Source organism: Leptonychotes weddellii, chromosome 5 (genome assembly GCF_054177405.1).
Source record: "Leptonychotes weddellii isolate Sample4059 chromosome 5, ASM5417740v2, whole genome shotgun sequence".
Classification (NCBI taxonomy): Eukaryota; Metazoa; Chordata; class Mammalia; order Carnivora; family Phocidae; genus Leptonychotes; species Leptonychotes weddellii.
In genome coordinates this window covers 24,039,072-24,064,174 of record NC_138373.1, presented here as the reverse complement: position 1 = coordinate 24,064,174, position 25,103 = coordinate 24,039,072, and the positions used below count along the sequence as shown (strand labels likewise).

At 46.7% G+C, this 25,103-nt stretch overlaps 1 protein-coding gene across 2 annotated transcripts in view; it reads left to right on the top strand.

Moving 5' to 3' along the window:
• The window catches only part of LOC102725759 (BOS complex subunit NOMO1), a 66,218-nt gene extending 59,704 nt beyond the window's left edge, over positions 1 to 6,514 (top strand). The window contains exon 32 of one of the 2 annotated variants that reach the window (XM_081819947.1): positions 2,495 to 6,514. The gene's annotated coding sequence lies outside the window, so the exon portion shown is untranslated. Of the gene's footprint in view, positions 1 to 2,490 lie in introns of both variants that reach the window. The other variant, XM_081819946.1, reaches the window with a different exon arrangement.
• The last annotated feature ends 18,589 nt before the right edge of the window (positions 6,515 to 25,103 follow it).

Below are 25,103 nucleotides of genomic sequence, written 5' to 3'. Positions count from 1 at the left end.
CTTTCGAGGAAAGGCTTGTTGACCTCTAGTCTAGTGGGTGCTTTGTAAAGTTTGATCGTTAGGGGGAGTCATTAAGTTGTTCAGCATGTATTAACTGAGCGTCTAGCCTGGGCTTGGCACTGCTCTGTGTACTGGGGACTTAGGGGTGAGAAAGAGCAACTAGGCCTCACCTCTCCTGAAGCATAATGCTGATGGAAGGGAGGGGCAATGAACAAGTAAATGAGATTTCTTGGATAATGGTAAGTGTTATTAAAGTGGAACAGGTGATGTGATAGAGGGTGACTGGTATCAGGGAAGGCCCCAGTGAGGAGGTGAGCTTTAAGCCGAGTTCTGAAGAAGAGAAGGAGTCAGGTATGCCACGATCTGCAGGAAGAGTTGCTCAGGTGCAGGGGTCCGTAATTGCAAAGGCTCTGAAGAGGAAACGAGCTTCATGAGTTTGAGGAACAGCAAAGAGGCCATGCCCTGGGATAGTTTAATCTTTAGAGGATGGGCAGGAGGAAGGAACTGCCGAAGAAACCAAGAGGAAGTGGCCCCTGAGGGAGGGTAAATCCAGGAGAGGGTAGTGGCGAGTGGTTGGTGCTCCATCCACTTAGTGATGAATGAATGAATACTCAGTAATATTACTGGTCATGATCAATCCACATGGACTCATATGGAGACCATGTCAGCAACTCATGCTTGTCTTCTCTTCAGGATGAGCCATATGAAACTGCCATTTTTTTAGGTCAAAAATGGTTGAATAGCCAACCCACCATACATGTATACTGAAATTAAATAAATGGCTGGTGGATGGCGGGAGGTAGGTTTCTCACTATTGGGGTAGAGGGTGACAGGCTACAAAGAGAGAGCTAGAATGATCTGTGTGGGAATGGATCAGAGTTGGAGACAGAGTATGAACTCAACGTTTACCTTCACATATACAGATGGTTGCACGTAGAAATAGTTACACATATGTGCATACACATAGGTTAGTTCCCTGCTCTTTTAGCTGAGGGGAGGCTAGAAGGAATGACATCCCAGTAGTACCCAACACCTAGTGCCCAGATCTTCATTCTCTAGGAAACACCACTCTCCAATACAAGGAATGGGGACTCCTTGGGAAATGTCTAATTCTAGGATGGGGGTAGAAAATACATAAGATGAGCCAGGAGCATCTTGCAGGGTTAGAAAGTAGGTCTTTCCGACTTTTTGCGTTTTCCTTTAGCATAAAAGGAAGTGCTAAACCAAAACAAAGCGCCACATTTTTTTTTTTTAAGATTTTATTTATTTCTTTGACAGAGAGAGGGAGAGCACAAGTAGGGGGAGCAGCAGGCAGAGGGAGAGGGAGAAGCAGGCTCCCCGCTGAGCAGGGAGCCCCATGCGGGTTGGATCCCAGGACCCTGGGATCATGACCCGAGCCAAACGCAGACACTTAACCAACTGAGCCACCCAGGCGCCCCCAAAACGCCACATTGATGGGGGTATGTCCCAGGGATACGAGCCAACGGAACGAGCTCCCAATGGTCAATGCTGGAACAGTCTGAACACAAGATAAAGTAGTATTGGATTATAATCCAAAGTATAAAATAAGTATCTATGATTCCGTATTGATATAAATAAATGATTGAAGAAGTAAATAAATGATACAGAAGAGACAAATCTGTCTTGTAATAGAATTCCAAATTTATGTAGTTCCTCCACCCTCCAGGAAATGGAGGATAACCCCCACTCCTCAAGTGTTGACTTCTTGTAATGGCTTCTTCCAAAGGGACCGTGTGAAAAAGGGGGACAAAGAATAACTTTGTAGTGAAGAAAACTGACACAACCTCAGCCAAGTGGTGAAGGTGAAGGTCAACAGCCGTAAGGCATCTTGGGAGTGCACACCCTGGATACGAAGTGATGTCAATGAGACTTCCTCTGGGATCTTTCTCCTCAAAACACACAAGTCTTCATCTAATGAGAAAAATATCAGACAAATCCCTATCGAGGAACATTCTAACAAAACACCTGACCAGTATTCCCCAAAAGTGTCAAGGTCATCAATGTGGTATCCTAGCATAGAAAATAAAAGGACATTAGGTAAAAAATAAGAAAGTCTGAATAAATAGGCACTTTAGTTAATAATAATGCATCAATATGTGAGGCACACGGGAACTCTGTGCAATCTTCACCATTTTCCTGAAACCATTGTAAAATGAAAAGTTTAAACATTTATTAAAAAAAAAAAAGTTGAGCTCCCAGCCTAGTGCCATCTCTTGGAAACCTCCACACCATGAGGGCCAAGTGGAGGAAGAAGCGAATGCACAGGCTGAATTGAAAAAGAAGAGGAGGCAGAGGTTCAAATAAAGCAGTAGCTTGTGCTACAGAAGCAGAAATAAGGAAAGCCAGGGGGCAGGGACGCTGGGACAAATTGTTGGACTGCATGCTTACTTTCTAGAACTTGATTCAATGGATCAACAACATCCATCACTATCTGAAGGCAATGACCACCCCCCCCTTTTTTTTTTTCAGATAGGCTCCTTGCCCAGCGTGGAGCCCAATGTGAGGCTTGATTGACCCTGAGATCAAGACCTGAGCTGAGATCAAGAGTCAGACACTTAAACCAACTGAGCCACCCAGGCTCCCAGCAATGACCACCTTTGAGACACCCACCTTGCTCATGCTAAAACAGTCCCTTTTGGTCCTTTGCCCAGGACCTGTGACTTTTGGGACTAATTCTGTTTTCATTTGTGGCTGAATGTAACACGTATACAATACATCATCTCTTCTGCCGTCTTAGCTGAAGAAAAAAAGGTTGAATACCAGAAGTGTCATATGCTGGACCTAGTACTTGTGTTACCTGGTTTAGTTTGTGAGCATGAATTTGTATCATGCCATCTAAGCTCTGTCACCTGACAGAAGTAAGAGACAAAAAACCAAAGTCAGGAAATGGCCCAACATGAAGACTGCGTGCATTGGTGTCCCCGAAAATGCCAAGGAGAAGAGAGGGAGGGGTCAGCAAGCTATAGCCTGAGGGTCAAATCCACTTGACCACCCATTTTTGTTAAAGTTTTACTGGAACACAGCCATGCTCATTCACTTCTGTATTGTCTGTGGCTACTTCTGAGTGACAACTGCAGAAGTGAGTCGTTGCAACAGAGATTGGATGGCCCACAAAATATTTACTGTCTGTCTAGTCCTGCAGAGGGGACCCAGGTTCTGTCATCATCCCTAAGCAGGAATGGCGAGGAATCCCCATCTCGGGACAAGTCGGTCTTTTAAAAACAGAGCACACAGCTAGGCAAAGCCCAAGGTTCTTTGGGACTGAAATGGATCATTAATATTGAATGTTTACAACCTACTTGCTCCAGATGATTCAATTTAATTTCTCCTGTCTGTCGTAACAGAGCTCCCACGTGCAGGGGTCGGGGCTGTATATCTTCATTGGCTTTCTGAGGCTTCGGAGCCTATTGATTCTGCGAAATGTACATTTCTCTGAAAAGAACGTCTCTTGACATGACAGGAGATCACACATTGCTTGTTTCCTGTCCCTTTCACTCCCCTCTGAACATGATAAAATCATTATCCCAGCATCTCTGAGGGACCCTCGTGTCTCTTGGAAGCAGGGCTCCTTTTGCTTGCTTTCCTTTTAAATCTCTTTCAAGCCAGTGAGGCAGGGTAGAAATTTTTACTGGCTTTAGAGCCAGCCAGATGCGAGTGCAAGTCCTGTGTCTGTTACTTCCTGGGCTGTTTGATTTTGGCTGAGCTACCTCATGTCCCCGAGTCTTAGGCTGTTCTGTAGTAAAATGGGGATGATGGTTGCAGTGCAGGGTGCTTCTGAGGATTTGGGCAAGTGATGCTTCCAGAACAACCGCTACGGGTTGTTCTGCATACGGGGCTTGCTGCATGGTATCACTCCTTCACAGAGGGATGGCATTCGGCTGGTATCCGCTGGTGTAGCTGTGACTATGTTTTACAACCAGCCATTGCAGCTGATTGGTCCGTGCCCATGCCATGACAGATGTTCAATATCTGGGAAATCATCCCTGGGGAGAGACAGATTCTCCTCTTCCTTTCAGATCCTCAGACAATTTCATTGGTCTACACAAGTGCAGACCCTAGTTAGAGCCCAGCTCCCCTTTAACTGTCCACCTCTCCCTAGCTGCTGGGAGCGCTGGGTGCTACGAGCTCACAGCTGGGCCCTCTTCCAGAGAATTGTCCTCTTCAGGTGCGAGCCGCCTCACCCCGGAGGGGATGCCATGCTCCAGTGACTAACCGATATAGCAATAGGGGTTGCTGGCCCCTGACTTACGGTGGTGCAGTCTCTGAGAAAGGGCTCCCGGGGGGGATCACACCAAGGTGAGGCCGGTTCTCTCAGTTCCTCCCTGTTCTGCTTCTTGTGGCTTTCACTTCCCTTCTCTTGAGTGCCCTCCCTTAAAAACCCACAAATGCCCAAGTCCATTTGCAGCTCTGCTTCTAGGAAATCTGGCTCAAGACCATCAGTGTCTTGTTGTTACAGACCTAGATCTTTCTGCCACAACAGTGGTGGACCTTGGAGTCCGAGTGAGGAAGGGTCTGAGGGGTCATCTGCATGGAACTGGTTTTGTGGGGTTTGCAGGCAGGCAGGGACCCTGTGGCGGGTGTGACTCAAGGGTTTGGTCAAATACTTTTGTCCTTGGAAACATGCAAAAAAAAAATGGGATCAGACTCCAGGATTTCCTCCACACCATACCATGGCCCTGTTGTCTGTTGTGCTACTGGAAGGCACTGAGTTTAGAAGGAGTGTATCTGTATGTGTGATATGTGAATGCAACTATTTGTGTGTACATGCATTTACGTGTGCGGCTCTGTGTGTGTGCATGTGTGTGTGTGAGCCCTGCTCTGGCCCAGGGCATCTGCCTGGGCTGGTCCAGCCTGTCTCTGCTCCGGGACTCTCAGGTGGTGGACAGCTGGCAAACGAGGAGGGCACTGGGATGCCTTGTTCATCGGGACTCTTGACCATCCCCACCATATTGGGCCTCTTGGCCTCTTGGGCACCACTTGGCCTCTGCTGGCTTTGAGGGCCTGCCAGAGATGCCATCTGGTCTGGGAAATGTTCTCAGCCTGGGCACAGCCCACTGACCACTGCCTGCTGGTGACTTCTCCATCCAGGAAAACAGCACAGCCTGACCTGAGTGAGCACTGGGAGGGGGCCATGTCTTGGGACAGGCTGCTTTGGGGTCAACCTGGTTTCTGGACCTGGTGCTGCCACTAAGGTGTAAAGGAGATTGGGTCAGTTACTGGCCACTGGCTCCATCCTAAGCCTGACTAGGGGAGAGCTAGCCTCTCTCTGGGTTTGCACGGTCTGGACCACCTCTGCCCAGGGGTTGGGTTGGGGGAAGACATGAATGTCTGGAGCAGTGTGGTATTAGTCAGCCCTCATGTTTGCAAGGGTTAGAAACCTAGCTCGATCTAGCTTATGCAAATGTCTCCAAAATCCAAGGAAGGGCAGGACGTAGCTGTGCTTCCGGATGGAACCCTTGGAACCAAGGACTGAGCTCCTTCTTTACTTAGGCACAGAACTAAGGAGTCTGTCGTCTTTTTCTCTTTTGATTCTCACACTGATGAGGGAACTGAGTTTCAGAGCAGTTAGGTGACCTCCCAAGATCACACAAATCATCCTAAGTGGTGTCCCTGACCCCAAAGCCTGAGTTATTAGCCACCAAGCATTGTATCAAGGTATTAGTTAGGGTTGGCTAAACTGCTGTAACAAGTAGACCCAACACCGAATGGCGCACACACGACAGAAGTTTCTTTCTGATGCGTGTTACAGTTCAGGATGGTCGCAGGTGAACAGGGAGGGCTTGGTCTGTGTTACACACAGTTGTGTGGGGCACAAGCTCACAGCGTCTGTGCCATCTCCAACATGTGGCTTTTTTTTTTTTTAAAGATTCTATTTATTTATTTGACAGAGAGAGACACAACGAGAGAGGGGACACAAGCAAGGGGAGTGGGAGAGGGAGGAGCAGGCCTCCCGCAGAGCAGGGAGCCCGACATGGGGCTTGATCCCAAGACCCTGGAATCATGACCTGAGCCAAAGGTGGATGCCTAACGACTGAGCCACCCAGGCGCCCCAACATGTGGCTTCTAAGGTGACCTTGGAGACACAGCATGGTGGAGCACACATGGTAGAATTTTATGGACCAGAACAGGAAGTGGCACATCGGTTCCATTCGCCTTCCATTGACTCATGCTTGCTGTGTGGCTCCCCCTTGGTGCAAGGTCTGCTGGGAAATCTGATTAGCTGCATGCCCGAGAGAAAGGGAAGGACCAAAGCTAATGGGCAGCCCATGATAAGTATTACCATCCTTTCTTGTTCTCTTCTTGTCCTTGTTCATAAGTAGTTTTCATACTCAGAGCCATAACATATATTCTAGTTTTCTTTCTTTCATTTATCATAATCCTTTTTCTGTATGGCTCCACTGAGTTTCCTAATGATCATGGTTATGGGCTGTGTACACCAATTGTTGGACAGTTAACTTGTTCCAGGTTTTTTTAGATAATAAAACAGTAAACACCTTTATGCAAAAAAACCTTTGGTACTGTTGAATTATTTCTATAAATTCTCAGGAGTGGGGATACCAAGTTGAATGAGTGAGCTTTTTTATGGCTTTTGATATGATTACCTTATTGCTTTCCAAAGGACTCATGGCCTTCTACAAAGATACTCATAGTGTTGTCAGCATTGGGTGCAGAAGTTTTTTTTCTCATTTAGTTGTTGTGAAATGGTTCTTTCGTTTATTATGATAGCCTTTTCCAGGTCTGAACCATTGGGTAGGAATTATTGTGTGTGTGTATTTGGCCTAAGTCATACCTTCTGTAAGTTTAGCCCTTTCTTTTGTCTTTGGGAGTGACAAGACCATTTACTCGATGAACAAAAACTTAGGGAGCACCTGTTATGTGCTGGGCAGTTGTCTAGGCCACGGGCATATGGTGAATCAAAAAAAGACAAAGACCTCACCCTTGTGGAACTTTATATTCTAGTAGGAAGACCGACATTGGTCAAGTAACACACAGATAAATGAAACCATTTTAGTTAGTGAGACGTGCCCAGAGGAAAACAGGACTGGGTGATGGGATGCTGACTGGGGCTATTCTAGACTGGGGCCAGTATTCAGAGAAGGCCTTTCTGAGAAGGTGGCATTCAAACCTGAGCCCTATGTGATGAGAAGGAGCCAGCCATCTAAAGAGTGGAGGGAAGAACATTCCAGACTGAGAGGACAGCACATGCAGAGGCCCCAGGGTAGGAATAAGAAGGGGGAGGTGGTCAAGAAATAGCAGTTGGGACAGTCTGGTGGGCACAAGTGAGGAAAGACAAGACCTGTGACATCAATAGGGATGAGATCACCTATGACTTTGCAGATGGGATAGAGAACCGAGATTTTTCTAATGTCCCCTGGAAACCACTGGAGGACTATAAGCACAGGAGGAAAATGATCTGATTGCCATTTCAGAAGGATGACTGTGCAAGAAAGGACTGCAGGGTAGACATTGGAAAACTTTTCCTGCCAAAGACTAGCACACACATACTTTAGGCCTCATGCCCCACATCTGGTCTCTATGGCAACTGCTCAGCTTTGCCATTGCGGTGGGAAAACAGCCCTAGATGGTACATACATGAATGGATGTGGTTTTGTTCCAAAATAAAAAAATGTATTTACAAACACAGGTGGCTGGCCAGATTTGACCCAAGGGCCATGGTTGGCTGATCTCTGCTGCAGAAGATTAAGAGCCCAGGCAGGGGGACCAGCCAGGAGGTCACTGGATTAAACCAGAGGAGACATGATGGCAGCTTGGACCAGAGTGGTGGAATTAGAAATGCAGAGAAGCAGATGGATATGGGATGTGCTGTGGAAGCTGAATTGACATGAACTGCTCTGCCCATGGGACCCTTCTGTTCTTCATAGATGACTCTGGAGAAAAGTCAGGAAAGTACAGAAAGTTTTAACATTACAGTCATCGGAGGGGGCTAATTGGGTGCTTGTAATGTGGTTACTCCACCCCTGAAGACCCAGTAATTTGTCTGAGTCAAGCTAAGGGGTGACAAGGCTAGGAATTTGACTTCAGTCACAAGCTATGATGCTCTACCTCACCTCCCAGCTCTGGGGAGGACTCTCACCCTGTCCGACCTATAGCTGATGCTTGGGGTTCTCTCCAGGCTGTCTGCCAGCAGGGGTGCAGCCTCTGCATGATTTGGGGGCCCCACAGCCCTAAACCCTACTACTTCCTGGTAATGTAATCTTGGGCAGGTCACCCTTAGCTCTGGGCCTCAATTTTCTTAACTGTAAACCAGGGTCAGCCAAGAGTCCCACCTCTGGTGTTGTCGGGAGGACTGGGTAAGCATCCAGCCCTAGGACTCACTCACAAGATGGCAGGTGGCACTTGATACTAAAAAGTCTTCTGTTGATGTTCCCTTCAAAGATGTCACTCCTGAGCCTGCAGCACCATCTTGCTATCTTATACTTTTAAAGGGCCTTTCTGTGACTTTTGAACATCTCTGTTCTGTCTGATCCATTGGCTGTCCTTTCTTACTGTTAACTAGTTCAGCCTTATTTCCAAGTCTTGGTTGGGGGTGGAGGAGTCTTCCTCCTTCCCAAGGGTTTGAGCAGTCCCAGAGCAGAGCCTGGTCTTTTGTTCAACACGGCATGCCCGGCCTTCAGCACACTGCCAGGCCACACAGGGGCTGAATGTAAGATCCTCCATTCGCTGTGAACTCCCCAAGGGAAGCCCTCACGAGCTCAGTGACCATTGTATTTTCTCCCTTCCCAGCGCCTAGTCCAGTGCCTGGCACACAGTAGGGGCTCAGTAAATGTCAGTGGAAGTGTTTGAACCACATTCACATTAACACTTAGGAGAAGCTTGTTTGCTTGAAGCTTGGGATCTTTGCTTTTTCTTTTCTGTACCCCACGGCATTCGGGCATGGTGTGGGCTAGGGCTCCAGGGCTCCCTGAGGTGGCAGGCCAGCGATGGCTCCTGGCCCCTGCTCTAGCCAGTGTTGTCAAGGTGCAGGGGGATGCTGCATCAGCACCACCTGGGAGCCTGAGACAAATGCAGACTCTCGGACCCTGCCCCAGACCTCCTGAGCCGGAATTTCTGGGGGGGCGGGCCCAGGAAGCTTCCTGGTAATTCTCATGTATAGGCAAGTTGGAGCATTGCCTTCATTTCTCAGCCTGGGGGAAGTCACGGAGCTCTGTCAGAGAGAGAACCCTGCGTGTGATGCTTCATTGGTCTGGCCCAGGCCAGCATTTATCAAGTAATAGTCTCCCTTTTGGTGAGTGGCTTTGACAAAAGGAGCCATTGCTTAAGTTGGTCGGGGACCAGGCACTTCATCTGCTGTATGTGTCTGATCCAGGAGCTTGCACATTCTTCAAGTGCCTTCCTCCAGCGCCAAGTCCATCCATTGCCTTGGACACAGTGAAATGACTTCTCCTTAATAGGCTGCTTGAATTCCATCTGGGGCTGGGGACGTGGGACTCTTCAAAGGCTGGTCTTCTGCTGGAGGAGTGGTGAGCTCCCTGTCGTTGGAGTTGTGCAAGTAGAGGCTGGATGATCACTGAGCAGGGATGCTATCAGGAAGAGCCTAGCATTCAATGTGGGGTCAGACTGGATGATTCAGAAATTCCCTCTCTGTATTAATATATAGCTCTGGCCCTCTCTTTTTAGCACAAGCTACTCCTTTATCTTCCCCAATGCTTGTTCATCACCACCATCTATGCCCAGCCTCAGGCTGAAAAGGAATAAGGATGAACAATACCCGCCTTGGTAGAATGTAAAGGCCATGGATTTGGGGTCATACCCTACTGTGTTGAAGTATCCCAGGTGTCCTCTCAATAGCTGTGTGACTCTACGCACATCCCTCTGGCTTCTCTGTGCGCTGGAACAGGCGAGTACTGGCTCCCAAGAGTCAACTGGTAAGTTTTCAGGAATTTTGTAAACATTTTCAGGAATGTTGCAAGCCAATGGACATCATGTTGGTAGCTTGAAATTGGCCATCCTGGGAGTATTTATACCATAGGAATCAGCAAACGTTACAAATCAGGACTCTTCCTCCTCCCCAATCTGGAGAATCAGTTTTTTTTTTTTTTTTTTAAGATTTTACTCATTTATTTCAAACAGAGAGTGAGAAAGAGAGCATGAGTGTTTGGTGGGGTCGGGCAGAGGTAGAAGCAGACTCTCTGCTGAGCAGGGAGCCCAATGAGGGGCTCGATCCCAGGACCCCGGGATCATGACCTGAGCCGAAGGCAGATGCCCAACTGACTGAGCCACCCAGGTGCCCCTGGAGAACCCGTTGTTAAACATTGACCACCACGCTCCTGCTCGAGCCTTGCTACACCAATAAGGGTTGGTCAACTTCCAGGGGCTGGTATATCTGCTTCTCGTCTGAGGGCTTTCTGCCAAGCTCTGGAATGCAACTCTGTCCTTGCAGAAGTGGGCTGGCAGGATCTGGGAATTACTGTTCCTGAGAGCATCCCCCAGCCCATGACTGACAGGTGGGTAAATACCTGGCTCCCTTGCCTCATGGCTGGAAGGACTCTGAGACATGTGTTTCTTGCTGACATACCGTGTTTCCCAACACCATGAAGCGGCAGGGCCCACAACCAGAGATGTCTTGAGAATAGGCTTTAGTTGGCTGCCTCTCTTCCCTAGGTCTCGTCTCTACTTCTCTACAGGTATCTTCTGCACCTCCCTAATCAACTACTTGTACTTGAATCCTTGCTTCATGTCTGCTTCTGGGGGAGACCCAACTAAGGCTGCATATGACTTAACCTCTCTGAGCTTCCGTTTCCTAATTTAGACATGGGGCATTAATAATTGACTCACAGGCAGGGGTGAAGGTTAACTCAGCACAGGGGAAGTGTGAAGCTGACCCTAAAAATTGGCCTACTTTGAAGTGCCTAGAACAGTGCCTGGGGTGTGCGCAGGAAACATGATTGACAGTGAGCATTCAGCAAGGGTTCCATTAGCATCCCCTATGGCTCATCCGACTGATTGCATCTCCTTTGGTTACAGGTGACCAAACCTACCCAAAGCATCCTGAAACAAAGCTAGATCAAAGTGGTTATGGAATTGAAGGAGTTGCTGCATGCACCAGAGACCAGGGACTCAGTGCCACCATGATGCTTTGTATATCTGTCCATCTGTCCTCTGTTGGTGTTAACATTTCTTGGTAACTTGGGTTTATTCTTTACTACCACAGAAGGGCTCCTCTCTTGAATGAGAATGAGTGAGAAAAACCTTTGTGGCACCAAGCTGCTGATATTTGGGGATTTATCTGACACTGCAACATAGTCATTCTCTCCCGACTACTCTAGAACTTCCTGTACATTATCTATAATTCTTTTAACTGCCTTTCCAGGCAGACATCCCTAGCTCCACTTTTACCAGGTGGGAAAACTGAGGTCCAGAGAGGTTGGAGAGCTCGCCCAAGATCACCCAAGCTGGTAAGTGGCAATGCCATGATCCAAACCCACTTCTGACCAATTGTAGAGCCTGCTTTCTTGCTCCACAAGCCCTGGGGGTCTTAAGATGTAAATCAGGATTAAGGGGGTGGGGTTGGAAGAAGGCAGCAGAACTGACAAACAGGATGATGTGGAAGACAGTGTCAATTAGCCCACCTCCTGCTAAAACTGCAGCTGTGGAACGTAACAGATCACACGAGGAGTCCTGTGTTCATCCGGGGTGTTTTCAGATGAGCGGTTCTGGAGCATTTGCTAAACCCTCTGGATGTGTCTTCAGAGACCCCCTTCATATTTCATGCAGGCAGGCAGAGCAGGATGATAATGCATGCTAATGCCCCTTCCTGGGAGTCTGGGAGTTCTGTTCTCTTTAGTTCCTCATTAAAGCTGCATGTGCACTTCTGAAGGAATAATGGCCAGCATCTGGACCAGATGTCAGCAGGGCCATAGCTGGGCGGGCCTCAATTCTTGGCTAACTGGCTTTTTCCCAGTGAGGCTTCCTTGCAAGTTTCCCTTGCTCTCAGGATGAAATAAATGCTAGTGTCTCCAGCATATCTCCCTTCTCATGAGAATGGCTTTTACCCCCTTTCTCATCCCTGCCATTTTGACCCCCTCGTGGGTTCCTGCTCCCATCTGCCGGTGACTGATCTGACACCAAAGCCCTGAGATTATAGTATTCTGGCCCCCTGGTCACAGATGACTGGCCCAGAGGTTGGTGCATGACCCAACCTGGGTCAGTCAGAGCCCTTCTTGGGATTTCGAACTTGGACATGGAGAGTCAGTCAGTCCTTCTCTGTGGTGGAGGCTGTGAGTCATGAGGCTGTGAGTTGTAGGGAGCCTCAATGCCTGCCAACAGGACAAAAGCTCATCTCTGTGAGAAGTAAAAAATTGACAGAAGCAGAGCTGAAGAGTACATACTGTCGAAATTCAAGTGCTCGGTTTCAGTTACATTTGGACACTTCTGCTCTTCCAGTTACTTTCCTTTTCATTATAGTCTAATGGTGATGGGTGTAGCCTCTGGAGCCAGACCATCCAGGTTCAAATCCTGGCTCACAGACTAGGTGTGTGACAGTGCTTTTTGTTGTCCGTAAAATGGGAATCAATGAGAATACCTACCTTGTAGGGTGGTTGTGAGGAAGAAAAGAGATTCAAGCAAAGTGCTTGGAAGAGCACCTGGGAGGTATTAAATGCTTCATAAATGTCTCTTTTCCTTCTTTCTCCTCTTCCTCCTAATAATAATAGTAATAACAATAATAACAATAGTGTTATTATATCTACTACTACTAATTCTATATAATGTTATTTTACCCAGCTTTATCAAGATATAATTGACCTATAACATTATATGTTTAGGGTATACAATGTGTTGACGTGATAGGCTTTATATCGCACAAAATCATTAGCACCATATCATTAGCTAACACCTCCATCCTATTCCATAATTACCAATTCTTTTTTATGGTGAGAACATGTAAGATCTACTCTCTTAGCAACTTTCAAGCATAGAATACAATATATATATATTTTTAAAGATTATTTATTTTAGAGAAGGGGGTGAGGGGCAGAGCAAGAGGGAGAGAGAGAATCCTCAAACAGACTTCCCACCCAACATGGAGCCCAACCCGGGACTCGATCCCAAAACCCCGAGATCATGACCTGAGCTGAAATCAAGATGGATGCTAACTGAATGAACCACCCAGGCACCCCTATGGTATTATTAACTATAATCACCATGCTGTATATTAGATTCCCAGAACATACTGTCTTATAACTGGAAGCTTGTACCCTTTGCCCAGCACCTCTCCATTTCCTCCAACCCCACAGCACCTGGTAACCACGATAATATTATTATATGTAATAGTATGTTATTACATTTAATAATAATTATAATCTAATAAATGCTATTATTATTATATCTAATAAATAACAGTGTTATATCTACTGGTAATAGTAATAATTAAAGATTTTTGGGGTGCCTGGGTGGCTCAGTTGGTAAGTGCTTGACTCTTTTTTTTTTACGACTTTATTTATTTATTTGACAGAGAGAGACCCAGCGAGAGAGGGGACACAAGCAGGGGGAGTGGGAGAGGGAGAAGCAGGCTTCCCGCGGAGCAGGGAGCCCAGCACGGGGCTCGATCCCAGGACCCTGAGATTATGACCTGAGCCGAAGGCAGACCCCTAACGACTGAGCCACCCAGGCGCCCCAAGCACTTGACTCTTGATCTCAGCTTAGATCTGGGTATCAGGGTTGTGAGTTCAAGTCCCATGCTGGACTCCACAGTGGGTGTGCAGCCTACTTAAAAAAAAAAAAAAAAATTCTTCAGAATCCTATGAGTAAATTGGACTTCTATCACTTGCAACAAAAAGCATTGAGAGACTCTTCAAAGATGAAAGAGTCCTTCAAAAGAAGTTGGTGGGGCTGATACTGGAACCACTATAATATTATTATTATGTCTAATAATAGAAATAACATCTACTAATAATCTAATAATATACTATTAATACTTTTATTATGTCAAATAATAAAGTTTTATCTAATAATAACAGTAACCATTAAAGTAGTAAAAAGTAATAATTACAGATTCTTCAGTATCCTACCGATGAGTCGACCTTCTACCACTTGCAACAAAAAAAACATCGAGATACTCTTGATAGATGAGAGTCCTTGAGGAGAAGTCGGCGGGGCTGAGAGTGGAACCAACTTGATCATTCATTGGCTGCAGGGCCTGACAGTCAAATACGCTCCACCAATGGCACGAGGGCTAACAGCTTCCTTCGGACCGGAAATGAGCCCCGGACAGTAGGGCCTTGGAAACAGGAAGAGGCGGGGCTTCTGCTGGAGCTCTGGGCGGGAGCTGAGGTGGTTTCCTGGGGGCCTGAGAAGGTGTAGCTGGGGCTCAGGTTTAAGCTCTGTGGGCTCAAAAATCTGGCAGTTCCCGCAGTGAAATTCGAAAGTGGCCCCTGAAGGCAAGGAAAGGCCGAAGGAAGAGGCAGGTAGGTGGCGGTTTTAAAGGGCGAGGGAACTTACTGAGGAGGCTTGGCCTGGGCGGCTCCAAGACAGCCAGCACCTGCAGAGTTTCTCTAGAGGCCTCGGTGGGGTTCAGTGACGTCTGCGCTCCACGTGGTATCAACACCACGATATCCTTTCAAGGCTGCATCCTCAAAAAGATCAGGACGGGAGGGGTGAGCAGCCTGCCATTCCCCTCTCGCCTTCTCAGTGACGTCGAGTAACAAGCTGGAATGAGAGGATAAGAAGCAAGCCCCCCGCAGGGCTGAGCTGGTCAAATGAAGAGAAGAGGGTGGCGGGCGCTGAAGATTGCACTCCTGGAGTCTTTGCTCCATATCTCTCTACTCCCGTTTGCTTTTTGTTTTCCCTCCGTGGCTAGAGGCATCTACTCCGGGGTTAACACCTGGGGTCACCAGGAGCCACCACATGGCACCACCGGGGAGGAGAGAGGAGTAAAAAGATGAGAAGCCAATTGCACAGTGTTGTTCAGGATCTTGAATCCTGCTGTACCTGAATCTAGCTCTACCCCTGGATTCTTGAAGATACATGAAACAATGAAATTCACCGTTCACTTAACTGGTTCCAGTTGCATTTCTGTTACTTTGCGATGGAGAGAGACCTGGCCTCTACCACATCCAAAATGAGCAGGCAAGATTTAAGCCAGCTCTATTTAAGCTTTTGAGATAATCAATTCGAAGCTTAAAAGGAACAGAAAATCCCAGGGCTGCAGATTCTGAGCACACTTCCTGGACAATCACTCTGAACCAAGGAAGAGTGTGGACTGCCAAGCTGCCATCAGCAACCTGAATCCAGAGAGAGGCAGGACTGGGCCAAGTGGGGAAGGAGGGACATGTACTGAAGGCTGACAGGAATGGCAGCGGCATAAATCAAGGCTCGAGGACTGGTACCTGTGTTTCCTTGGGGGAGGAAGCACAGCGCCTGATGGATGAGAAGGGCTCAGCTCAGCTTGAGTCTGAGGGACCCTGATTGTTCAGCAGTGCTTCGTTTTATGTGGTGAGGTTCTTGTTGAAAAGGTGGTGGAAAAGAGAAGTTAAAAAAACTAGGTTTTATTTTCCCGTTGGTGTCTGTACATGCAACAGTTTCATTTGTTGAGCCCCTACAGTGTGCTAGACACTCTGTTTTGCTTGTTTCATATGGGGTATTTACTCCTTCCAACCAGGGCTGCCCTATACAACTGTCCATGTTGAGTACTGCACAACTCCAGGGGGAACCATTTGCAGCATAGTCTCTGACTGGCACCCCTTGGAATTGTGCAGCATACAACCTTTGCTGCAATATGGGCTAGTCCTGTTTCCAACAAACTGTTAAGTTAGGCGATGTTATATCCCTTACTTTTTTTAATAGATGAGGGAATAGACACAGGGAGGGTAGGCGATTTGTTCAAGATAACATAGCTAGTGGGTGGGAGAATTCTAACTCAAAGCCCAGTCAAGTTAACTCACTTTCCATTTTATCCTTTAGCTGTTTGTCAGTTAAAATACTGTCTAGGATAAGTTCAGTTGCATCTATATCTCAGACTTGGAATGTGGACAGATGATCTCATATTATTCTTCTTGACTCCCCCAACTCTTAGCACAGTACCCATATCCAGTGGGCATTTGGTAGGTTCTTGTTGAATAGAATTGGCAGTGGACAGAGTGACAGTGGTCCATGAAGAAAACTTTATCCAGGAGGCTGGACAGGGGGAAAAGGATTTGGAGAGAAATGGGTGTTTTCTGGCTCCTGGTAGAAATAAATCCAGCAATATGCTTTGAACTTGTTGATGAAAAGGCTGATTTCTGCAGACATCACCAAACCTTGAGAATTTCTTGGGAGCCAACCAGCATCTTGGTGGAGCACACAGCCAGGACTGTCTGGCTACTTGGTGGAGACTTATTACCCTGGTGTATCCTTCACTGTCCCTAAAACATAGTAGGAACCCAACAGTGTGTGTGGAATGGGATTCAAAAAGAATTGTGTATTTGTGGGGAAATGTTTCTTGGAGATGCTTAGCTGGGGGAAGATAGTGTCTGAGGGCTGCAATTTAACCTGAAGGTAGAAAAACCCGTTTGTAAGACACTAGAGAGATTTGCTCTTTCTTTCTGGAGTTGGCCTTCCTATGTTTGACCTGTACACTGTTTTAAGTAAATTTGAATTAAAAACAAACAGTTACATGTCAGAAGAGTTTACATTAAAAATCCAGATTTTGAATTCCTCTTAAAAATTAGACTGAAAAAAAAAAAATCAGACTGTGGGCCTGCATTCCTATAGGGCAATAATCAGCTGGAGGTGAGAGGCGGCTGCCCCCTTTAGACAGAGCATGGGCTCTTCAGTTCACTACTCCTTATTGTGTTATGCCCGGACGGCTTCCCTCATTTCTGCTAGTGCCTAGTCCTTATGGACTTTTGAGTTTGGGAATCTTATTTCAGAGCCTAGACTGGAAGATCAGCCATTCTTGGTTTTTACTATAGCTTGGTTTTTTATTACCTAAAGAGGGAATCACAGAGATTGAATAATTTCTCATTCCTTTTTGGAGAGGAGGAAACTGAGTCCAAGTAGAGGTTAAATCACTTATATGAGGTCAAATGGCAGGACAATGCTGGTCCTAGAGAGTCAAGTGTCTTTTTCCTTGTAGACCATGAGAACAGCCTCTACTGCTTTTTTTGACTTGGCCTCCAGGGAACTCAGATCTGCATTTTTAGATCTAGTAACTGACCTTCTGACCTATAAATCTTTTTTCTACCTTCCATCCTGTTCTTTTCCTGCCTTTACCTCTTATTCTAAATTATTTTTCTCCAAGTCCTGATTTAAGATTTATATTTAATAATTTTGTCATACATACTCCTGGAGTCTACTGTGAGTTCTATGTGGGTAGTGAATGAATAAATAAAATGTAATGAATTTTAAAATTCCAAGAAGAGCCTGAGTCACACCAAACTTCATGCTGGATGATAGTCATAGACTCAGGCTGGGGCTCTCTCCTAACCAATTGCCAGTTTTTTCTTTCTTTCTATCTTTTTTTTCTCTAGCATTTTGCCAACAATCCATTTGGCCTTCCTGGCATCAACATGGCCAGGCTGATAGCTTCAGCCTTGAATGGCTCTGAGGGGTTGGTCTGGTGTCAGGAGGGGGTTGGCAGACTCCATCCCCAGGCTGTGGGGGTGGAGGTAGAATGGGGGCAGCTTTACTACCTGCCTGGCATCTGGGTCTTGGTTGGAGAAGGAATTCTAAGCTCTTCCGACTTCAGTTCTTTCTCCTGCAGTTGCACTGATGTGGCCATTCCTGCAGAGATCTAGAGAGAAAATTTACAGCCAGGAGTTTCTGGCTTGTTTGATTTTGAGCTTGTTCCCTCATATCCCCTTCTCCATCTCATTCGCAACTCCCTCCTCCCCCCCCCTCCCCGCCAGTCTATGGACACTTTTTAAAGAAACAGTGGCAAGGCAAAATCAAATCCAAAAATTCACAGCAGAGGGGCCATTCTAATTTATTTTGGCCGTTTGAAGGGAGGGAAGTGAGCTCACCGTTTTTGAGCTCTTCCTCTGTACCAGCCACCATGCTATGGGCTTAGCTTGAGTGCCTGCTGGTCTTTCATTTCAGAGTAAGTTAGAGATGGCTTAGCCGACGCTGCATGCCATGGTCCTGGCTGACTTCCATATCTGCATCTCCCTTGCTGCTTCCAGCTGGAGTGGCCTCATCTCACCCGCCCGCACACGCCCAGTCCTCCCCAGCCTGTCACCGTTCGCCCGTGCTGGGGCTCTCTGTACTGGGAGGGCTTATCCCTTCTGGTCTTTGCTTGGCTGCCTCCTTCACACCCCAGATCTTGGCTGAAATAGCCTCTGGGGCCTTCTCTGATGCTCAAGTAGATGATTATCTCACCGAAGCCTCCTTCTTCCTTCACAGCACTCATCAACCCTTTAAAACTCTTTATATGTGATTTTTTTTACAAATATGTTCCTTTTTTTTTTTTTTTTTTTATGCCGTAAGGCTGTTTCTCCCATTGTATTAGCAGTTTTGTGTAGGTGGAATCGTGTGTGTCTCGTGGCCTGCTGTATGCCTGAGTGCCTGCTGTATGCCCAGGTGCCTGGCACATAGTAGGTGCTCATTAAAAATTTGCCGAGTAAAGGGACATTTGGTCCCATGAATTGAATGTTATCATTGTTGTAATTATCATTAACAGCTACTGCTTTTCAGGCACTGACTATGTGCCAGGCACCGTGCTGATGTTATGTTTAGCATCTCATTCAATTCCCACAGTGATCCTGGGAGGGGGTGGATCGCGTTATCCCCATTCCTCAGAAGAGGAAACTGAGGTTCAGGTTTTTTTCTCAAAGCCACCCAACTAGTTAGTGTAGAGCTGGGATTTGAACTCAGGTTTTCCAGTGCCAAAGCTGTGATCCCTTCACTCTGCCGCTGAGTTCCTTTGCAGAGGAGGAGTCCTCTACTGCCGGGACTTAGGTTTGACATTCACTGAGGCATGTGAGTCCTATGGAGATGAAGGGGTGGGCTTGCCAGGTGGGAAGACCCTTTAGGCATCAGCTAGGCAGAAAGGCCGAGGGGGAGGTGGGAGGAAGGATCCTGCTCCACATAGCTGGGTGGGCTGCATGAGCTGGCCGAGGGGTGGACTGTGGTTGGCTTGACACCAGCTCTCTTAGCTCAGGCTGCCATGACAAAATACCATAGAGGGGGGCTTAAACAGCAGACATTTATTGCTCAGAGCTCTGGAGGCTGGAAGTCCAAGATCAGGGTAGCAGCACGGGCAGGTTCTAGTGAGAGCTCTGTTCCTGGCTTGCAAATGGCTGCCTTCTTGCTATGTCCTCACATGGTGGAGAGACAGAAAAAGAGAGAGAGGGAGGGATCTCCTCATTTTCTTATAAGGACACAGTCCTATTTGATTAGGGCCCCACCTTTAGGACCTCATTAACCTTAATTACCTCCTAAGTTCTTTTTCCAGATATAGTCACATTGGGGATTTGGGCTTTACCATATGAATTTTGGGAGAACATAATTCAGTCCATAGTAAGACCCCAGGGGGCTTTTGGGAGCCCAGGCTTTGGGGCCAACAGCCTCAAACTCTGCCTGGCCATTTCCTAGTTGTTGGACTCTATTTTTCCATTTCCCTCACTGTGATTTGGGTATCTCACGATCTGGACTGCCTGCTTTATAGAATGCTAAAGACTAAATGATAAAACATGTGAAAATGCACTTCTTTTTATCTGTATTTCTTTTACTTTTTTTTTTTAAAGATTTTATTTATTTATTTGACAGATTGATAGCGAGAGCAGGAACACAAGCAGGGGGAGTGGGAGAGGGAGAAGAGGGCTTCCTGCCGAGCTGGGAGCCCGATGTGGGACTTGATCCCAGGACCCTGGGATCATGACCTGAGCCGAAGGCAGACGCTTAACGACTGAGCCACCCAGGCGCCCTTTATCTGTATTTCTTATTGTCATTATCACTGTTCTTGAGCAGGCTAAGTGTAATTTCTCTCTCTCTTCTTCCCACCCTTGAGTTGTTTGGAAGTTATTTTTAAAAGTCTTTGAAATGTCCTTTTCTGTATTTGGCAAAAGCAAATGGAAATTGATAGCATTGTCACCGGTGGGAGTCCCCCTCCCTCCAGCTGCCTGCCTGGGAGGAACAACTCGGGGAAGAGGGGGAGGTTTCTGTTGAGGCAGCTGGTTTGTTACTGTGTGAGTGTTTTCTGCGAGACCTGACCAGCTCTCGTTGAAAGCAATTTCTCCTTTTCTTGTTCCTCTGTGTCACATCTGGATTCACAAATCCAGGCTGCAGAAATTCAGACCTCAGTCTGGCCACGTCCATCTGCAAAACCCCTCCAACGTTCTTTCCACCCCAGGGCATTTGCACGGACTCTTCTCTCTGCCTAGAACTCTGGCACCTTATGTCATGGTTATCTCTTTCATTGATATCTCAGTCCAAGTGTCACCTTCCTAGAGGTCCCTTCTCTGACCCCCAGTTGAAAACAAATCCCCTCCTTTGCTGTTTAGTCATGGGCATAACCTCAATTAGGGTTACTGGAGAAAAACAGGGTGTCCAGGTAAGCTTGAATTTTGGATAAACACCAAACATTTTCTAGTATTGCATGGGATTTTTATTGATTGTGGATCTGAATTTCAAATTTAACTGGATATCCTGTATTTTATTTGCCAAGCCTGGCAGCCCTGCCCTCAAAGACACGTGCTAAATGAATGAATGGGAAGCTCTTGGCACAGAGCCTGGCACCTAGCAGGCTTGAGGTAAATGTTAGCTGTCATCTTCATCCTCCTCCTCATCTGCTTGCTTCTTGGAACCACACAACCACAGTCTCCCTGCTCCCTTTCCCTCTTTGGAGACGGGTTAGAAAATGTTTCCTACCAGAGGGCCATCACCTGGCTCCTTAGAATAGTATAAAATATTCTCTGCCGCAGCTTTGGAATCTGATTGCAGTGCTGTTTGGCAGGGAAACGCAGTGAGTTATCACAGAGCGTTCCCTCCAGCGCTGGGTCATGCAAATATTTATTACAAGCGTTAAATAATAAATGGAACAGCCTGCCCAATGGTAAATCTGTCATGTTTGGTTTCAGCCAGAAGTTGTGACGGCTCTGGAATTGCTGCCTGTTCCGCTGCCTCCGCCTGCCCTCCAGAGGGGCAAGGCAAACATCCGAGTTCTCCAGGGCGGAATCAGCAGGGCTGATGAGACAGCTGGATGCCAGAGGGGGTGGCGGGGGATGCTCAGCCAGGCATGGACGCAGGCAGGGAAGGCTGGGCTGCGGCCCAGGAACCAAAGCTGATGAGACGCCGGGCAGGCCCAGACCCTGGCTGTCATGCTGCTGCCACTGTTCTCATGGGGCACCGTCTCATTGTCCACATCTTGAGTGATCTTGCAATATTTCCCTTGATGCTCATGTCAGCTCTACTCTGGCTGACTGGTCCGAGCTGGCCAGCTCTTGAAAGGAGCTAACTTCCGCCCTCTTTTCTAGACCAAGCCGGTGGGTGAGAGAGGAATGAGACCTGGTGTTAGATGCTTGGAGGCAGCAGTGTTTCCTGAGCCCCTGTGTGCGAATACCCTGTCCTCTAACCCTGGTGTTACAACCTTGAGCTTAAACACATGGGTTCTTGAGCCAGACAGATCTGAGTTGGAATCCTGTCTCTGCACTTATAAGTTGTACCACCTTGGGCAAGCCACGCGACCTCCTGGAGCCTCTGTTTCTTGAGCTGTAAGATGGGGGAAATGTAAGATGGGGGAAATGTAAGATGGGGGAAACTTCCTAGGGTTGTTTTGAGGATTCAGTGAGATCATGTAGGTGAAAGGCTTAGTCCCGTGCCTGGGACCTGGTGAATGGTTTGCCATATGCTAGCTCTAGTGGTGAATAAGGGACCAGAGAGGAAAAGACCTTGTCCAGACCCACAGACAGGGTTGCCTCAGTCAGTGAGGCATGTGTAAGTCACATCTTGCAGTAGGAAGTGAATGGTCACACAGTTACACGGTGGTGGAATTCAGCCTCCACCCCAGGGTTTTATGGCTCCAAAAATAATGCTCTTTTTTCTACCTCAGATCTGCCCTATCCATTGTAGGATGGTGGGTAGTGTGGCGCATATCCTGACCCCAGCCCTCGTTGCCTGGGATTGGTGGTGTCCTTGCAGTGGTGTGAGTGGAGTTAGAACCCTGGGTGGGGCTGCACAGAGTGGGGATATCATGTAGAACATGTTTGACTTCCAACTAATACAAGCCCAACTTGAAGAGGCTTACACAATAATGGCAATTACAGTTTCGTGGAAGGTGACCTGTGGTGAGTGCACCTGGTGGGATGCAACGTTAGTTGTGCAACGGTGGATCCAGTCTCTTTCCACCTTTCTGCTCTTTCTGCCACCTGCAACAGGTTGCTCTTCTCACAATCTCAAGATGATGCACCTCTTCCTCTTGTCCCTTTTATGATCACTGTCCCAGAAGCTCCCCGCTGACTCCTCCTTGAGTCTCATTGGTCAGAACTGCATCACATGTTCTTTTCTCAGCCAGTCACTGGCAAGGACAATGGAATTTACCATGATTGGCTTAGACCAGCCGTTCTCAAAGTGTGACAGTGTGGTCCTCAGACCAACATCATCAGCCTCATCTGGGAGCTGGTTAGAAATGCACATTTTCTGGCCCCACCCCAGACACTCTGAGCTGAGGCCCACAGTCCATGTTTGAATAAGCCCTCCAGGTGATTCTAATGGACACGAAATTTGAAAAACTCTGGCTTGAACCAGGGATCTTTACCTGTGAAGAACCAGATAGTAAATATTTTAGCCTTGCAGCCACAGCTTGTAGTAACTACTCAGCTCTGCTGTTGTAATTCAAAAGCGGCCATATATAGTACGTAAGTGAACAAGCCTATTTATGGACACTGAGATTTGAATTTCATTATAACTTTAAAATTTTAGAAAATATTATTGTACTTTTGATCTTTTCCAGCCACTCAAAAATGTACAAGTCATTTTCAGTTCCTGGGCCACACAAAAGCGGATAGCTGTCCAGGTTTAGCCCACAGGCCATGGTTTGCCAACCCTGGCTAAGACTGATTGAGATTCATCTCCTGAAACTGGGGAGGGCCCTCCTTGTCTTGAAACACAGAAAGCCCCAGTTTCTTAAGGAAGTTGGAATTTGGTTTATAAGAAGGGGCACATAGCTCTTGTATGTTCACCTGCAGTGTTTGCCATAGTAGGGCTCCCAAATATTGGTCAGCAGAACCATTCCTGCCAAGAGCCAACTTACTCAATGTTTTGCTTTTAAAGTCTTGACTTAGTTTTATTTCCTAAGCAGATTCTTCATCTATTCACTGAAGGTAGTCTTCGCTGTCTGACAAGCCTGGACATAATCCATTCTTGTATCTGAAACTCCATCTCCTCTTCCCAGGTGGCATCAGAGCCTGGGAAGGAGCAGTACCTGTGTTCAGGACACTGTTTCAAGCTTCTTACACTTGTGGTCCTCCAAGACAGACATCCCGACTGCCCTTTTGTAGGTGGGGCAGCTGAGCGAGGGAGGTATCAAATAGGTTAGAGGCCCAGCATTTAGAGCTACATTGCACTTGCCCCGTTCTGCCACATTATGCTAGTTCTTTGGGCTATTCCCTGGAGGGTTGGAAGTCCCATGGTCTGGCTGCTGGCCTCCTTCTTTCCTTAGGAAAAGATAATAATCCGTGACAATGGCAGCAATAATCATAAATTGCCAACAGGTGATTAAATGCTCACCGTCTTCCAGATGCCATCCTGAGCACTTCATATACATCACCTTCTTGAATATAGATCCGCATTATAGGTAAAGAAACCAAGGCACCAAGAGGTGAAGTAAACCACAGTCACCACCAGAGAGTGGGTGGCTGCCCCTGGTCCTCAGAGCCCAAGCCCGATTAATTACTAGGAGGAGGCCCATTATTAAAATAGAAGCAAAATAAGTCAACCAGAGAAAGACAATTATCATATGATTTCACTCATATGTGGAATTTAAGAAACAAAACAGAGGATCATAGGGGAAGGGAGGGAAGAATAAAGATGAAATCAGAGAGGGAGACAAACCATAAGAGACTCTTAATCATAGGAAACAAACTGAGGGTTGCTGGAGGGGAAGTGGGTGGGGCGATGGGGTAACTGGGTGATGGGCATTGAGGGCATGAGATGTAATGAGCACTGGGTGTTAACATGCAACTGATGAGTAACTGAACTCTACATCTGAAACTAATAATATGCTATGTGTTAATTTAATTTAAATAAAATTAAATTTAATAAATAAAATTAAATTTAATAAAATGAATATAGAGAACATTTTAACTCTGCCAGTCTTCCTCCACCCCTCCACCTATGTTAGATGTGGACATAACAGTTTAGTTTTGCTTTCGTTCCTTTCTGCCTGGCTAATTGACATCTCATACCTCTTTTATTTTTTTTTTTTTAGTTTTTAAAAAAATTTTTTATTTAAATTCAACTAGCCAATTTATAGTACATTATTAGTTTCAGATGTAGTGTTCAATAATTTATCAGTTGTCTATAACATCCAGTGCTCATCGTCTCACGTACCTACTTAATGCAGACACATGGGAAGATGCTCCATATCACTCAGCATCAGGGAAATACAAATCAAAATCATAATGAGATACCACCTTGCACCAGTCAGAATGGCTAAAATTAACAAGATAGGAAACAAACAAGGTGTTGGTGAGGATGCAGAGAAAGGGGAACCCTCTTACACTGTTGGTGGGAATGCAAGCTGGTAGGTACAGCCACTCTGGAAAACGGTATGGCGGTTCCTCAAGAAGTTAAAAATAAAGCTACCCTATGACCCAGCAATTACCCTACTGGGTATTTACCTCAAAGATACAGATGTAGTGATCTGAAGGGGCACCTGCACCCCAATGTTCATAGCAGCAATGTCCACAATAGCCAAACTGTGCAGAGAACCGAGGTGGCCTTCAACAGATGAATGGATAAAGAAGATGTGGTTCATATATACAATGGAATAGTATTCAGCCATCAGAAAGGATGAATATTTACCATTTACATCGACGTGGATGGAACTGGAGGGTATTATGCTGAGCGAAATAAGTCAATCAGAGAAGGACAATTATCATATGGTTTCGTTCATACGTGGAATATAAGAAACAGCACAGAGGACTGTA